Here is an 18320-nt window from a genome sequence, read left to right as displayed (position 1 = left end):
AATAAAAAACAAGGCATATAATTAAGTTAGTACACAAATGCTGAATATTGGCAATATGGAGATAGCTAATCTGGATTTAGAATAAGAACTAGAAGTATGTCCTAAAAAATTTTATTTTCAAAGTTGAAATACAGACTCAACATTGAGTTTTTGCCTTTTTTAAAAGTATGCCAAAAGTTCTGAGTTTCCTTGTTTTCACTGGGTTTAAATGTCATTTTTCTTATCTCTCCAGTAAGGACAGAAGAATTTCAAATTCTCTTTTTGGAGCATAATTGTGACTTGGCCCTTGGTATAGAACACAATTTACTCAAATGCAAACTCTCCAACCAAAAAAGAAAATTTTATTCGTAAAATGAAAGCACTTGGTTTACTCATTCACAAGGACTCGATTCTAGGTACAAACATCCTTTGTTGTAAGCTCAATGCGTAATAATATCGTACACAAAAACTAAGAATACACTTGTGTGTTGATGGGGCAAACCAGACATTTTATTCGCTTGGTTAACTATGTTTGAACACTACATTAGTTGTCAGTTACATTATTGGGAAATTAGGAAAAGAGAGAAAGAATCAAAGCTGAGAAGTTGTCTTCGATGGTCCACATTTTCTCTCTTCTATTCCAATTTACACGGTATTTTTCATATTTCGAAATCATATTATGTAAACTTGACAACATACTAGTCGTGTTTTTCGTTTAGTTCGTCCTTTAAGAAAAATATAAAGGTAGTATTTTTTTTACTATTTTATCCTCTTAAAACATTTCATCACGCATCTTCCTCCTCAATAAATGCTTTAAGCACAAGGCTAAACCAATTTATTTTGGTATGTTTACCCATAACATGAATCCATTAATGTAATTAATACAAGAGTAAAATAAAAAAAAGTTAATTTCATTTTATTTTGGTTAAATAAAGCGACAAAGTATTCCCGAGATAGATATTTTGAGTAAGGAAAGCAAATATTTTGTGAATGAAGTATAAAGTATATTTTTTTGTAATCATATTAACAATGGGAAGAAATGCAATTTATAGTACTTTTACTTTAGCTTTTTAATAAATAAATTTTAAAATATTGTTAATCTAATCAAATTTAAGATAAGATTAGTTAAATTGACGCGCAAAATGTCGCGTAAATTGAAACAGAATGGGACTATTTCTTTTTTTCTTCATGGAAGTCAATTAGTCAAATAAGTTATCTCCATGTCCATTATCAATGACCAAGTCAAAACATAACGTAGTCAACACAAATCCAATGGACCCTTAATCCCTTATCCTTATCCTTTTCAATGACCAAGTTAATTTATCTTGTTTTCGTACGCAAGTTCATGTATATAGTACTAATAAATAACTAGTTCCCGATTTTTATTAACATTAAAGCGAATTAATGGATTTTTTGGTTAAAACAATGAAGCAAGTTAACTCTTCAAAAGTGAATCTGCCCCATTTGGTGTGTCATGATCATCATAAGTTACTAAGCACATGTTGTGTCTTACTATGATTTGAAGAGGGTAAGGATATCTTGCTCCTACCCCAGAGGAATAAAGGAGGCTGTTTCGATAGATCTTTCAATTTAAGAGTTTTAAGGCTGTTAAATACGGAAATAAAAAGCAATGACGTGTTCCTCATATGTAACTTGAGGAAACCCTTCATGGTAATCGCTCAAAATTTACTCGCACTCGGTGTTTATTAATTACTTCATTCTTTTTTACTTGTCCTATATTGACTTGGCACACTCTTTAAGAAATCATAAATAGAATGATAATTTATTATATCAACCCTAATTATTTTTAAGTAATCTAATGATTTAAATCAATCAAACTTACTTTAAAAGTTGTGCAGCCACTAACAATTTAATGATATTTTCAACCCAATAATTGACAGTAATGGTAAAACAGGTATGAAATGATAAATTATCTCTTGATTTTCAAACTGAACAAGTAAAACTAAACATTTATAATTTAGTATAGAGGACTAGTAAAATGATCAGTGGGAGTATAAAAATAATTTTGAAGGAGGCAGCCATTAAGAGGCTGGACGCAGAAGATACTGCTTTTGCTTTGAGTGCAAGACTTGGCTTTGACTTTTGGTTTTTGAACTTTCTGCCAAAAAGTCATTTGGATTTAAGCTTCAAAAGCGCCGACCACTCTCGTCACTCTCTTCTGTTTTTGCTATTCAAACCCTTAATGGACCGGCACCGCTAGTCTTTTTTTTTTTTTTTTTTTAGACGAATTCAAAATTAAAATCTTATGGATTTAAATTTTAAGATTTTTAGTATTAAAATTTATTATGTTTTTAGAATTATGGATTCAAATTTATAATTTGTGATAGTTACAGGCTTACAGCTATTTTGTTCATACTGCTCTATCATATTTTTGTAGTATTTCGCCATTGCTTATTCACTTTCGTTATTTGTGTTTTTGTACTGCTTTGTATTACTTGTTTTTGTGCCGAGGGCCTATCGAAAATAGTCTCTCTACCTCCCAAGACAGGAGTAAGGTTAGCATACACTCTACTCTCCCTAGACTTCACTTTTTGTGATTTCATTGGGTATGTTATTGTTGTTGGATCTTTGATCTACTATTATTTTGTTTCATACTCTGTATTAAAAATACTAATTCAGATGAATCCGATGTCAGCGTGCTGGTGTGCTAGATCCACCACTGCTTGTCTTAGGCAATTGTTTCTCCACATTTTATTTTCCTTCTTCTGTTTTGGTCTTTTCGGGGAAACTTGTGCGTGATTTGTTTTATGATTTTTTTCCTAAAATATTATACTAATTTCGTTTTAATTTATATGTCTTAGTTACTATCTAGGAGTCAAAGTATATGTCTTTTACCATGATTTTTCAAATAATTCTCAAATATGCAATTGTTAATTATTGTGATTTATAATATTTTTTTATGTAGTTTCTAAATATTGTAACTTTTATTTTTTATAACATGAAGCTTCAATTTTGAATTCATTCCATTTATTCGTTATTCATGACACCGTACTCGAATCGTTTCACAAATATTGAAACATAGGATTACTATGAAATTAACAACAACAACAACAACAACAACAACAACAACAACGACAAAAAAGAAAACACCCTGTATTTCCACAAATGAGGACATGATTTAGGATAAAGTGTATGTAGACCCTACTCGTATCATTGGAGGTAGAGAAGTTGTTTTACGAAAGTCTCTCGGCTCAATGAAAAAACATTTCGAAGAAATTCGTACAATGAAATATAGGAAATCAAGCAGGTCATGGCAACCAATTAAGAAAGAATGGCAAAGGATGTTGGAAGAAAGAACAAGAACTCACAACAAAATAATAAGATAAACGACGATACAAGAAATAACATATAGTACTCCCTATACATTTCAAAATATGTGTCCATTTAACCCATAGTACTCCATCTGGCTCAAAAGTAAGTGTATACTTAGCCTTTTTATTTTAGTTCAAAATAAGTCTTCATTTATATAATCAAGAAGGAATTAACTTTATTTTTTTTGTATTTGTCCCGGTAATTAACAAAGTCTCATTAACAAAGGGTAGTTTAGTCAAATACTTATTTTTTTTTTCTAGGAGTTGATGTGTTTTCTAAAAGGGTGTGAAAAGTTAAGTAGACACGCATTTTGAGCAGGGAGTAATGTAAAATCAAAGAATAAGATTACAAATTCCATAAATCTTCCATTTTTACTTATAAAATTATGTGACCAATCGGATAGTGTCACATAAATAGGGATTGGGAAAGTAATTATTGGTGCAGTTGTCTCATTATATTTGTGAGCAAAATAGTAAAACAAGTATCAATGGAATTAAATCAAAGCTTTATTGCTCAATGGATCAAATTAATAATTTTACATACCCCAAGCTAGAAAGGCAATTAGCATGCTGTCGGTAGCAAATTTAAGCATTTATTAAAGGAACATATATAAGCATGATAATTGCTAATTGTGCTTGGAAAAGCAAGAAGCAGCAAGAAACTAAGCAGCATTCCTTAATAAAGAAAATAATCAGGGTATGTTTGGTATAAAAATAAATATTTTACAAAAAATAAATTATTTTCTGGTTACCAACACTTCATTAAAAGAGGAAAGACTAATTTCTTCACTTAGATTATCTCCGTAGTTCATCCAAAAAAAGTTTCTAATATTTTTTGAGCATTGGACAGTGAGATAATTCTTGAAAAATACTTTTGGAAAGATTTTCTTTTAGAATTTTTCTTTAATAGTATAAGATAAGATTATAAAAGTCAACTACTACGTGCCGATAGTTTTCAGGTTTTAAATCAACCACCGAACTGTTTTCCGATTCCTATATTTAATAGGAAACCTTAACGTCCTGATTTCACACTCCATTGGCATCTAGTCCTAATTAAAGAAATTAAAAAATCGTGTGTTCTCATCCCTCCTATATATACCCACCAGTAAAATTTATCCGCGTGAAATTAAATAAATCAGATATAGCTAAATAGTTTTTTTTCTAAAAGTTTGTATATTTTAAAAATAAATTCTCTTACAAAAAATGGGTAATTTGTGGAGGTTGAAAGTTAAATTCACTGGTTTTAGCTTCTCAAGCAATTAGTGGAGGATAAAGCCTCCATGAATGTGAACCGGCACCCGATGCCATTTTTGTCAGTGTTCACTCTTCAATCAGATTTATCATTAATCTACTCTTCAAATGTAATACAATCAATTATTCTAATTATATTCTCAAAATCTAAAACCAAATGGAGAAAGAAAATTTAACACGTAACAAATGAGAGATAATAGAATCTTAAGAAATAAGGCAAACTGTATGCTCCCGATTGTTTTCATCTCATCCTTAAATATTTAATTGAACTTTAAAAAAAAAAAAATATTGGATAATATTTGTTGCATGAGATAACAAATAAAACCTTAATGAAAAATCGTCAATATATGAATTGATTGACCCGGCTCGTCTACAACTCATCTCCGAAAATCTAGACATAACTCTAATTAATTAATGAAAGTGATATATATATTGGTCTCCTTGAATTCTTTTATCTCTCTTGCTATTAGGTATGGCTAAAAATCCTGTGTTCTCATCCCTCCTATATAAACCCATTCTTGAAGACCGCCATTCAATCTCCTTACTTTACTTGGTAATATATAGCCATAAAAGAAAAAAAGGTAGAAAACCTTGTTTCTCTTTATACTCCGTCATCACAAAACCTTCATCTAGTAGAAGAAATTATTAGAAACCAATTAATACTTGATGATGATGACAATCATGTTCTCAAACAATGGGAGAGGCTAGTGGAGGAAGTGGAGGAAATAATAGCATACAAATTCAAGAACCGCGACTTGTTACATCAAGCTTTTACTCATTCTTCCTTTGAAGCAAATTGCTGTATCCATACGAGAGATTGGAGTATATAGGTTAGAAGCAGATCTTGAGCAATTTAATTTTTCTATTGGTCTTTCAACTGAATCTATTGCTTTTTTTTATCTTGAATTTCATATACATGACATGATATGTACAATTATACACACATAAACACACACACACACTCTTTTCTTGACCCATATTATGTGGCACAATTTTATCTTCAAAAATAATAACATGTTCTATAAAAAATAAGTTAATTCTAAACTTATCATTTTTTCTGTAGCTATGTGATTTGTAGCTATCTATAATTTGTTTTAGATTAAATTTTTCAAAAGTCTTTCTTTTCTTCTTAAACTTAGTGCCAAGTCAAATACGCGTAGGGACGACATGTGTGTGTGTGTCTATATTCGTTGTGAACACTGACTTTAAATCATGAACTAATATCCGTTGTAGGTGACTCTGTTTTGAATCTGTTAATAGCAAAGGAGCATTATTTTGATTATCCTTATCTACCTCCCGGAAAACTCACAAGGTTGAGAGCAGCCAATGTAGATACGGAGAAACTTGCTAGAGTCGCCATCAAATACAATTTGCATCACTATTTACGTCACAAAAAGCCTTTACTTAAAAAGACAAGTAAGTCTATAACAACAAAATCAATTCAATATATACCCTTTAATTTAAGTCCATAAGAAACTCATTTCATTTATACCTCTTTTTAATTTGTTTTATGTTTACGATATTCTACTAAAGAGGTAGGTAAATTTGAAAAAAAAAAAAAAAAGTACATGAAATTATTCATTGGTTGATGTATAGAAATTTCTTGCACGTACAACTTTGAATCATAGCGATTGAACCTAACATAATAGAGAGTCGAATGATGACTTTGGTCAAAAAGAGAACCGTTGACTCTCAAAGAGACCATATAAGTATTTGAAAATATTTTCACTTGAACTTCTTCTTTTACATTTAGTGAGATGATAAAACATAAATATCTATGATTCTGTTTAGATCATAATTTTCAAAAATCTATTTTTCTTTCTTAAACTCTATACTCAATCAGAATACATAATATAAATTAGAATGGGTGGAGTATCAGTTTTGCCTACTAGCTTGTTGTGTTTCACAGGTAGAAGAATTCAGGGATGCAATGATGGAGTACCCATTACATTCAGCAGGTCTCATTGATCCTCCTAAAGTTCTTGCAGATATAGTTGAATCTTTGATTGGTGCCATCTATATTGACTCCAATTTCTGCATGGATACAACTTGGCAGGTATGGTATAATTTTCAAATTTATACAATATTTATTTATTACATCCTTGGAGGTAATACTATGTATATTTGATGAAATACTATGTATATTTTGATGACAGGTGGTAAAAGATTTGTTGCAGCCTCTAATCACTCCAGTAGAACTCCAGATTCATCCGGTTACAAAAATTTACGAGTTATGTCAAAAGAATGGACTGAGGGCAGAATTTGTTGATACATGGGAGAAAACCGGAGAGATTGAAGTTTTTGTTGATGGAAAATTTGTAGGGAAGGGAGAATCTAGTGGAAAGAAAATATTTGCACTAAATAGGGCTGCACACAATGCATATTACCAAGTTGTCAGAAATTTGAGTGTTGGAGCCACTGTTGTTGATGATTAGATTACCCTTGTGATGAGAAACGCAGCTGAAATTAGTATTTCATATTATTTGTACTAATGGGAAATCAGTTGTGTCCATTAATCAGAAATGCCTCATTTTTGCTAGTTAAAGTGCGCGTGTCTCTCATTTCTCTTACTTGGTCATCAGAGTGACAATTGATGGAACAAGCTTAGAGATAATAATATTAATTAAGGAAAAAGAAGCTTTTAAATATCTTGGTAATTATCGAAAATGGGCTCATGTCTGCTCGTCAATAGTTTGGCTCATTTAATGCCATCATCGTTATCAAAATAGCTCATCATACTATTATTTTTTAATTAACGCAGTTTTGCAATACTAGATATGACGTGGCCTTCAATTAAGAGCTCACGTCATTTAATTAAATCATTAATTTTAATCTCGAGATTATTAAAAAGTCCGACCATACCGACCCACCCAAATTCTTTTTAAGCCACAACCATAATCTTATTGGTAAAATTACTCAAATGACTACCTTATGGTAGTTTCCACATCATTTATAGCTTCTCTTTTAAATAGAGAAAAAACGTCGTTTGACACATAAGCCCAGGCTTGCTTGGCAGCTAGGTTGCTTGTTAGCAACTAAACAACGCTACCCAACTTTCATCCCAATTGTTACCACCCAAAATATAATACCACTCTCACAATGGGAGGTGTATTACACACTCGCGCCACGTCATTGCCACATCGTTGCCACGTCGTTTTGCCACGTCATTGCCATGTCAAAAATTACTAACCCTTCATTTTTTGTTTTTCTTTTATTATTTTTCTCTTTTCTTCTTCTTTCCTCCTTATATATAATAACATATATAAACCCCATTGCCTTGTACCTCATTCGCCTTGCAAGCAGCAAACAAAAGCCAAATCAAATAACGATACTAAAAAATTACCAACCCGCCATTTTATTTTTCTCTTCACTTATTTCTTCACCATAAATCTACTATGCTTGTATGAAACAATACGCCACCACCATGACCGCTTGTAAATTTCATCATTCCTTTTCAAATTCATCGAATTGGTTATTTTGGTTGTTGCTGTTGGCTATTATTATTATTAGCAACCCATTTCTTCCATAATCATTGTTCATAACCACGCGTCTTAACCTTGCCTTCGCACCCTTCTGACCCTTCCTACTATACCGCCCAACGACGCCGCGCCCTTTAACCTTGCCCCAGCGACCTGCAACCCCATACCTTCTGACCCTTCCCACGCCCATACGGCCGCCACGCCATTTCGTCTTCTTCCACAACCACACCTCACTCCAGCGACCACATTACAGCCCTTGTGACCACCCTCCTTCTTCTTCCTGAATTCCTCTTTCTCTGTATATTCATCCATTCTTTTCTTACCATTTTCACCGTTTTGGTTTTTTGATTTTGATTTTGTTTTCTTTCAAAATAAAGTTATGGAATAATGAATTATGGAAAAAATGGAGTTCTTAATAATATTAATAATAACCCGACAATGACAGAAATAACGATTTGGGCCGATTTTGAGAAGGAATGGGATGAAATTTGGTGGGAGTGATGACGAAATCAGATGTGGTCAAAAATGTGGTGTTCTCGATAGTTATGGTAGGATGAGGAGAAAGAAGAAGAAAGAGAAAAATAAAAAATGAAGGGTGAAGAGATGGTGGTGGTGGGGAGGGGGGGAGTTGATGGGGTGATGGCGGGTGGGGTGGGGGTGGAGAGAAAAATAATTAATTATTTTTTAATTATATATATATATATATGTGGGTCCCATTTTTATATTTTTCACTCTCTTATTTTTTCTTTGAAAATAGGCTCTCGGGTGGTAAATAATTGGGATGAAAGTTGTTAAGGGGAGTAAATAAATAAAAGTTAAGTTTAGTTGCTAAACTGAGTTTTCGTGCCAAGTTCAAGGGTCAAATGATGTCTTTTCTCTTTTAAATATTATCATTTGTAGCTATGTTTTCCCAAATTAAGGTATTTTTCGGATGTATTTGATGCGTGTAAATTCATTGAAACACAGTAAAAAAGAAAACATATCCCTTGATTTTAGGCCATAACGATTGAATCATTTAATTAGTTATTAATTGGTATTTTTACCTACTCTTACAAAATCGGATTTTAGATTTCTTTTTCCATTAGCAGTTTCTATTCCTTAATCAAATCTTGACATTCAAATGTAAAAAATCAAAAATTCAAAATTTGAAAACATTCAACGACGATGTATTTGAAGTTTTCGATATTGATTTTTATTTACCCATGTATTTGATTGCATAACTTAAATATATTTGAAGTTTCCAATCAAACTCCATATTTTATATTAAATATCATGTATTTGTATGAGTAACAATTTCACCCATGTATTTAGTGGTAATATATTTGAAGTTTTCAATATTGATTCCGTTTTTTATTTCTACATGTATATGATAGCATAACTAATGTATTTGAAGTTTCTGAACAAACGTATTTTATATTAAATCTCGTATTTGTGTGAGTAACAGTTGCATCACCCATGTATTTGATGGGATTGATTTGAACAAAATACATAAATATATAGAAAACTTACCAATGTATTTACGTCTTGCAGTGTATTTGAAACTAGATGAACTAATGGAATTAATTTGAAAAAAATACACAAATATATAGGAAAAACTTACAAATACACCACCAACCATAACAATTGGTAGTTATATCATAGAACGTACACAAATACATATATTTTAGATCTTACAAAACACAAGAAACTTTCTCAAAACCCTAAAAAACTTGTTGATTGGTGAGAATGGAAGTGAAATTTTTGCAGAAGGGGGAAAAGAGGAAGAAGACGACTATTTCGCTGGGCATTCACAGATTCTTTCATTTTTAAAAGGCAAGAATTTATGAAAAAGGAGAGAATGGTAATGTATATTAAGTGATTAATATTGTTATTTAAAAGGGATGTATATGGGATTAGGGTGCTAATTTATAGGTGTATTTGTGAAATGGTAATTGAAAATTCTTTATTGTCTATAATAGTTAAATTAAAAAGTATTTAGTTATTATTAGTAATTAAAATAAAAGATAGTTATTACCACTAATTATGTATTAGAAGTAGCTATAACGCGTAAAAATCCAATCTTATTTTCCTCTCCCTCATTCATTATACGATTAATGTAAGTAGTATGTTATTAACTGCATTTTCACCTAATTACAAATTAACATTAGTTACCAATGTTGCTGGACAGTGGTTCCATGGTTGTGGGTTAAAAAATTTGGGTGGATCGGGTGTATGGGTCGGACTTTTTATTAATTTGGGATTTAAAATTAAGCTAGTTAATTAATTAAATAGTAGGCCTCTATTTGGAGGTCACGTGTCGTATCTTGTATTGTACAATCGGCGTTAATGAAAAAATGGATAGTAATTTGATAACGAATAATATAAATGGCCCATTATTGAGTGGCCTTAAAATGAGTCATTTGATAATTGATCATGACGCTTTAAAATGTTAATTACGGGGGCATTCCATATATGAATGGAGTAAGACACGGTGCTCCGAGCACGAAAAAACACTTCAATCAGCTTCTCCTTTATATCATGCTTATTCTTTTTCTTTTTCTTTTTTTTTTAATTATTCAAACATACTCATTTTCCTTTTCTTGAATTTTTACACTACACAATATCCCAATGTATTCCATTTAAAAAATAATTCTGATTTGTATGTTTTGCAATTACAAAAGGCCAAATACACGATGACCACTTGAAGTCGACACCAATTTGCTAGATAAACACTTTAGTTTTGCTAATAACCATTCAAACCCCTTTGTTTGGCAGAGGTGTGTATTTTGAACATCTATATCCCTGAAATCATGTGCGTAAAACTCACTCTCTACTGACACGTCAAATCGACTAATGAAATAATAACATGTGTTAGTTTTGAAGAAACATAATTGACACTATGTAATTATAAAAATACATTAATTTAATAAGCTATCTTACAATTTTTCTTCTTCATTCGTGACAAGGAGCAATAGATGTCTTAAACTCATTATATTCTGAAGGAGACTATTTACGATGAACCTTGTGTATGTGACAAACAGTCCATTTTTGCATTATTGATTATTGCTAAGCGTCATTACCTATAAAGTATATACTTCTTATCTCGATACAAAATGAAACACTATTTTCACCAATATCTAAGTCGCAACCATGACCTCGAAAAATGGAGATTTTGATCCAAAATATTACACAAAATTAGTGCGCAATATGTGATGCTTGTGACTACGATTAAGTCCTATCATTGCAGTAAGTGATGTCTGTAATAGGGTTAGTTTATTTTTCCCACACTTTGTATAATTTCAAAAGTTTTGAAATTCATTTTTTCCATACTTTGACTAGAATTAGTCATGTAAGACTCAGGAATATGATATTTTATATAGAGCACAGTATCTTTTTAACGAAACGATAATGTATTTCAAAACATCAAGTATCTAAAGTTTGGATCGTCATTTTAGGAGTTGTAAGTGCGAAAAGTGAGTTTTGTTTGACTGTTATGATTTAGGTTTAAGTGTTATTTTATAAGGTTTTGATTTAAGCGTTTTATTATTTAGTCAAGGAATTACTTTATTTCGAATATGTTGAAATTTTTTTCATAATTAATTTAGGATGTCGCACGAGTTATTAATAAACAATAATAAAGACTAAGATAACTTATTATTATTAAGAAAATAATACCCAAAAATATATAATATTAACATAAAATGTGCAATTTATTTACATATACACAATATCTAATGTGTCCACATGTGGGAGCCTTTATAGTAACCTTGGGTCCCACATGTATGGGAACCTTAGAGAGAGTAACCTCCTAGAGCCTAAGGCGATCCCTGCCGCCTTGTCATTATCTCCGTCGTTCTTCTTTCTTAATAATAGGATGCTTTATGTCATGATCATCCTTGCTTCCCACTTCCTTGCGCCCTTGAGCATGTAATAGCTGTACCACAGGTCTACGTGCGCTATGTGGTGAATCTCATCAACGTCGGGGAGACGGGTCCGTCTCGTCGGGGAGACTGGGTCCATATACAGAAAAGATGAACCTCGAAATAACATATAAAAAATTGTAAAAATTTTTAATTTAGTTTTAAATTTCATTAATTTTTAAAGTAAAAAAAAAATGTGCGTGGGCAAAATCGGGGGGGGTAAAAGGAGTTAGGGGCCCCTTCTTGGGGGGGTTTTCGGAGCGAAGGGGGGGCCCGGGGAACAGGGAAAAACCCTTGGGGGTGGATCTTAAAAAAAAAAAATTATAAAATTGATTAGTATAACTTTTTAATTTTTAAAATTTAATTTTTAAATAACTTAACAAAAAACTTTTGAAGTCCCCCAATTTGGTAGTGACCCCGCCTAAAAAACACCCCTTTAAAACTGTTTTTGGGGATGCACCCGGGGCACAGGGTGGGGGGCCTCGGTTTTCCCCCTTTTTATTTGCGCGGTCTATGACGTTGCCTGGGGGTGGGGGCGGGTGGTAAAACCCGGCCTGGGGGGGTCGACGGATGTTCGGGGGGGGTGGGGGCCCGGGGCTGGGGGGCCCCCGGGGCAGAGGCCCCCCCTTCGCCACCTGGGCCCGCCCCCTCCGGCCCGCCCCCCCTATCCCCCCCGCCCGGGCCCCCCCCCGGGGGCCCCCCTCCCCAATTCCCCCTCCCCCCCCCTCCCTTTGTCCCCCGAATTTTCCCGGGACCCCCGCAAAGCCGAGCATGCCCGCGCCCCGGGGGGCCCAATGGATTTTTGGGAAATTTTTACCCCCCCCGGGATACGGGGGGGCCCCCCGGTTATGTGTCACTTGGCTCTTGCTTTCAAGGGATACAAACCCCCCTTTTTTGGGGGGAATCCTTGGGAATTATTCCCAAACGTCCTTTTTCAAACATCTTATCCGGGAAAAATTTGTATTTGTTTGCAAATATTAATGATTAAAAAAATTTTAAAGGTTAACATTAATTAAGTTTAAGTGGGGTAAACTTCCCCAACGCCTCATCTTGTCCGTGAGTCTGGGGCCCTCGAAAATCAGATCCCCGCGGGGGGGGAAAACGATCAAGTTTTTGTGATGGGGGTCCCAGCCTTGTGTACTACAGGATAAAGTCATATGTACCGCTAGCGTCCATTTTATCCTATGATCCCAACGATGGATCTGCTCTTGCATAATGGCCAGGTATGTAGGAGTGACGGCCGCACGCTCGTCCCGCGTAAAATGGTCGTACTCCTAAAGGACGACTCGAGGTATATATTGTACATGCCCGAACTATCGTAAGACGTGGTAGGGTGCGTTATCCTCGACGATATCCATGTGTGTCAAGAGACACCGCGACCTCTACATGTCTCACCAGCCCTACAAAACGCCAGTAACTAATCCAAAATTTGATCATACAGCCTCCATATAAAAAACTGTAAAAAAATGAATTAGTAAACAATAAAAGACAATTAATAGTAAAAAAAATAAGATAATAATACAAAATCAAAAAAACTTACCATGTTCGTCATCATACAATCTAGGTGATCCTTGAACGGAAGAAGACTGTGGTGCGTATCCACATCTCAAATTACGCCTCCCGTCCGTCTCCGTGCGTAGGGCATGCCCTCAGCAATGAAGTCAGGCTGAGGCTAAGTAGCTATGGGCTGAAAAGCCTCATCCTAGACCGTGGCTGAAAAGCCTCATCCTAGACCACACCCATATCTGAAAGGGTCATTAAAAAAATATTTTATTAGTCATCGTTTCAAAAAGATATATTTAGAATAAAAAAAATTACATACTTAAATATATTACCTGGAGGAGCGTGTGAAATCCAGGGACATCGCTATGGACGCCCATAGACGCTCTACATAATGCTCGACATAGGTAAGCTAGAACAGCAGCACCCCAGCTATAACATCTCAACTCGCCCAGATCATCAAGAAATAGCAAATACCTTAAGCTCACATGGGAACCTGATGTGTTCGGGAATAAGATACCCCAGAATATAATGAGTAAGTACAAACTACATGAGGTGTGCCGTCTACAATAGAATGCTCGATGTCTAAGAGGCGCAAGTGAGCACAGAGGGAAATCATCGACATCAGTGCATCCCCGTATCTCCCTCCCCGGGCACGTCAATGAGCTGAGCCTAATCACACTCCCGATACGGCGGCGGCGGTGGGCTCTCAGTCTTATATAACGAGCGCCTATCTACCTGTAGCCAATACATGACCTTCACATCCTGAAGCGTGATAGTGACCTCACCAGTGCGGAGATGAAATGTATGGATCTCCGGTCGCCATCGCTCAACCATGGCCCGTCGCAGCAATACAATAAATCTGTGCAGGCCGAAAGCAGAGACACAATGGTGTACCACCCGATAAAGTATATAAGACGCGAGGATGTGGGTGTGAGCCACAAAGAATCCCGCGCATATTACGTCAACGGGGGAACGGAGTAGCGTCTTGGAATGCATCAACTCGTCCCTGTGAGGACCTATATGAGTAGCCTACTAATAAAGTACTAATGGATCGAAGGGCCCTAGATGAAGGTTGGGATCCATGGAGGTATCGTATCTATATTAATAATATTTAATTAATCATTAACATGTAATGTTAATTATGTAATCCTTTTATCGAAAAAATATACTAACTAACTAATCCTTTTAACCAGGAAATTATATTAACTATCTAAATTTGTTAACTAATTATTATACTAACTACAATTAACTAACTAATATTATATTAATGATATTTTTAATCCTAAGCGGAGATTTTCAATCCTAAACTAAGGATTAACTATTTCTAATAATAATTGTTAATTAATTATTATACTAACTACAATTAACTAACTAATGTTATATTAATGATATTTTTAATCCTAAACTAAAGGATGTTCAATCCTAAACTAAGGATTAACTATTTCTAATTATAATTATTAATTATTATACTAACTACAATTAACTAACTAATATTATATTAATGATATTTTTAATCCTAAACTAAGGATGTTCAATCCTAAACTAAGGATTAACTATTTCTAATTAATAACTGTTAATTAATTATTATACTAACTACAATTAACTAACAAATACTTATAATATTAAGGATTAACTATTTCTAATTAGCAATTGATAATTAACTAGATAACCAATTAGCACATTAACACATAAAATTAGATAACTAATTAGCACGTAAAATTAGATAATTAATTAGCAAATAAAATTAGATTAACACATACAATTAGATAACCAATTAGCACATTAATAATTATCATGGATTAAAAAAAATACAAATAAATAAATTAACAATTATATAATTAGCAAATAAAGATATTATTAGGAGATTATTATATTTTCCTATAATCAAACAATTAACAAATCATTAACAAACACTTTAAAATTAACAAATCAGTAACAAATAACAAACAATTAACAAATTAAAAAAATTAAAAAATAAAAAATAAAAAATCTAAAAAGGGGTTGGATGGACAGCACTATTGCCTTGCTTAAATAATGCATAATTTTTTTTTCCAAAATCGTGACTATTAAACATTAATCATGCTTAGGATAATAATATATTTAACAATGTAATTGCAAAATTCATAGTAAAATACCTCAATAAAAGGTTGTTTTTGAGTTTTAAAATCGAGTTCTATGGCTCTTTATTTCGAAATCGAGCACTTTGAAACGTTGGTTGACTTGAATATCTGAAATCTTTTGACTTTCGTGTTAAAAAATGACGAAAATGACAACACTTTTGGAATGTGGGACTCATAAATCATTTGTTAATGGCGAAAAATGTAGGGGGACCGTCGGGTGGGGAAAATTTGTCGAGTGTTTTATTAAATGTTATTACGCACAAATTTTGTGTGCAATTGAACTTAATGGTGACCATTACCATTAACTACTATTGCCAAAATTTGTCCATAAAAATAAACTTTTGTAATTTTTATTTTTTATTTTTGTGGGTTATCATTTTAAGTCATTTTAAGTTGCGGACTCCCAATATCTCATCCAAAGATATTGGAACTGAACTCCGGAAAAAGTCTCCGGTGAAGCACCAGAACATTTCAATGGCTAATTAGAGATTGGTACGAAAACCAATGCCTCTCTTCCTGGATCATCAAAAAACTTGATGATGGGAGGTTACATGATTTTGGAGTACATTATGGAGCATTTGAATTATGTGGCATTAGGATTTTTGTCATGACTTTATGTGCAGTTTCTAGTGAAGAGGTTCTCTGGCAGTCCTTTGAGAGGAAAGGAGTGGGTGGCACGGTTCCCGAGTTCAGACATTTTGAGCTTTAGGTAAACTTTTTTAAAATGATCCTTCTCTTAATTTTGAAAGGGTATTTTGACTTGCGTGGGAGGATGACACGATTCTCGAGGCAATTGGGTGAATATCGAGAAGAAAGACTAAATTAAGGTTCTTAAGTTAAATAAGGAATAGGTTTGACCAAAGTCAACATGCGGGTTAACGAGTCGGCTTCGAGCTCGACGGTCGATAGGTCCATAATTTATTTGATGACTTAGTTAGATGGTTGAGAAGGATCCGGGGGGCTCGGGGAGTGTTTTCAATACTTGGTTAAGAAACTAGTTAAGTTTAAGGATGGATTTGAGTTAACCCGATCAACATCGGGTCAAGACGACCGAATTGGTGTTTTGAGCATTCCAACAAGTTCGTAAGCGTGTTTTATGATCGATGTGCATATTTGGTTTGTATACGGGAGTTTGGAGCAGGTTTCGGACATCAAATCGGAATTTGGGAGATTTTTATCGGTGTATGGTGCTAGCAATTACCGCCCGCGATCATGATAGAGGGATATCTTTCGCGATGAAGGCCAAGGCTAAGGCACCACGATCACGACATAAGGCATAGTGTGCAAAGAGGGTGGGTCGGCGCATGCGTCGCGTTCGCGGAGGTGCTCGTGCGTTCGCAATGGGGTTCGCGTCGGTAGCCTTCGCGATAATGAAGGTGGTCTTGTGATCGTGATGAAGGGTGTACCTACACAAAATGTTAAATCAAATTTGACTTGACATTTCATAATTTGATTTTGCGAGTTTTAGAGCTCGAGATTTTGGCAATTTTGGTGGCTATCCACTCGTTTTTAAGAGGGTAAGATTCTAACCTTGATTTTGGTATTTTTAAGTAATTTTTGTCATTCAATAGTGTTTTACTCCAAGTTTGGGTGATGAAATTGAGAATTTGAGCCCTAAGCTTAAGAGAATTTAAATCATGAATTTGGATGTCGATTTGTGAATGGATTTAGGTGAATTTTGAGATTTAGGTTATTTGGTTTATGGGTAATCCGATTTTCAATAAAATTCAAGTTTTAACCTCGGGGGCTAAGGGTTGACTTTTTAGTTCAAATTATTTTATATAGCGATATAGGTATCATTGGACTTGTTTAACCTCGTAGAGTATACTATTTTGACTAGACTAAACTTGCTTGCTAAATACGGATGTAGTAAAAGCTTGGGAAGACTTAAGCTTCGCTCGGATCGAGATTGGGATCGTTCAAAAGCGTTGACGAAGGGCAAGTCCATTCGTGACTTTGGGACTTCAAGTCTAAGCTAGTCATGTTGAGACTTACTAAACTCTTTATGAAGTGTGACTAATTAAGGAGAGAAATGGGGAAATGGGAGTCCCGTGCTCGTAAGGTGATGAGCACTTGCATGGGTACACGTGTCATGTTATGGATAAATTAATAAACATGTAATTAATGGCGTATTCAAGAATATGAAAACATGTGGGCATTAGGTGGTAGACACTTATTTGACTTGTCTCGTTATATTTGGGCTTGATGTAGCCAAACCTGATTAGTCATCATGATATTTATTAACTGTGTACACATCACTCTAATACACGTCTAAATAATGACAATGAGCTATTTATAGCATCTCTTTACTACAATGTAATTACGTGTTGGTTGCATAATTATTTCATGTTTTCATATGATATCTACGGTATATTTAACTTGGTGTGTCATATGATGTGTCATATGGTGATAGTACGATGTGATCCGATTGGATTTGGTTTTCGGATGAAGTGAAGATGTTATAGCCAACATTGGTTGGATACCCAATGTGATCTGCGAGATGTGGTTCGGGTGAGTATATGCACCCCACGAGTCCCTCATGGGCCACGTGAAATATACTGCAAGAGCTTATGTATACTAGGGTATAATGTTCATTGCATTTCATTTTGTCTCATCGCTATTTGACTCTATTTGATGTGATTTGAACTTGTAATTGGATTCTTGAGAAGGATCGGGCCCTTTTGTTTTACCTGATGGAATATCGTTGAGATTGTTGAACTTATTAGTGGATTCTTGGGAAGAATCATAATGAACTAC

At 34.1% G+C, this 18320-nt stretch overlaps 1 pseudogene; it reads left to right on the top strand.

The window, feature by feature from the left end:
• The first annotated feature begins 4514 nt into the window (after window positions 1-4514).
• Window positions 4515-7052, top strand: LOC132038427 (ribonuclease 3-like protein 3; annotated as a pseudogene).
• Window positions 7053-18320: the final 11268 nt, after the last annotated feature.

The sequence above is a fragment of the Lycium ferocissimum genome, chromosome 11, assembly GCF_029784015.1.
Source record: "Lycium ferocissimum isolate CSIRO_LF1 chromosome 11, AGI_CSIRO_Lferr_CH_V1, whole genome shotgun sequence".
Lineage (NCBI taxonomy): Eukaryota > Viridiplantae > Streptophyta > Magnoliopsida > Solanales > Solanaceae > Lycium > Lycium ferocissimum.
This window is presented reverse-complemented; position numbering and strand designations above follow the sequence as displayed.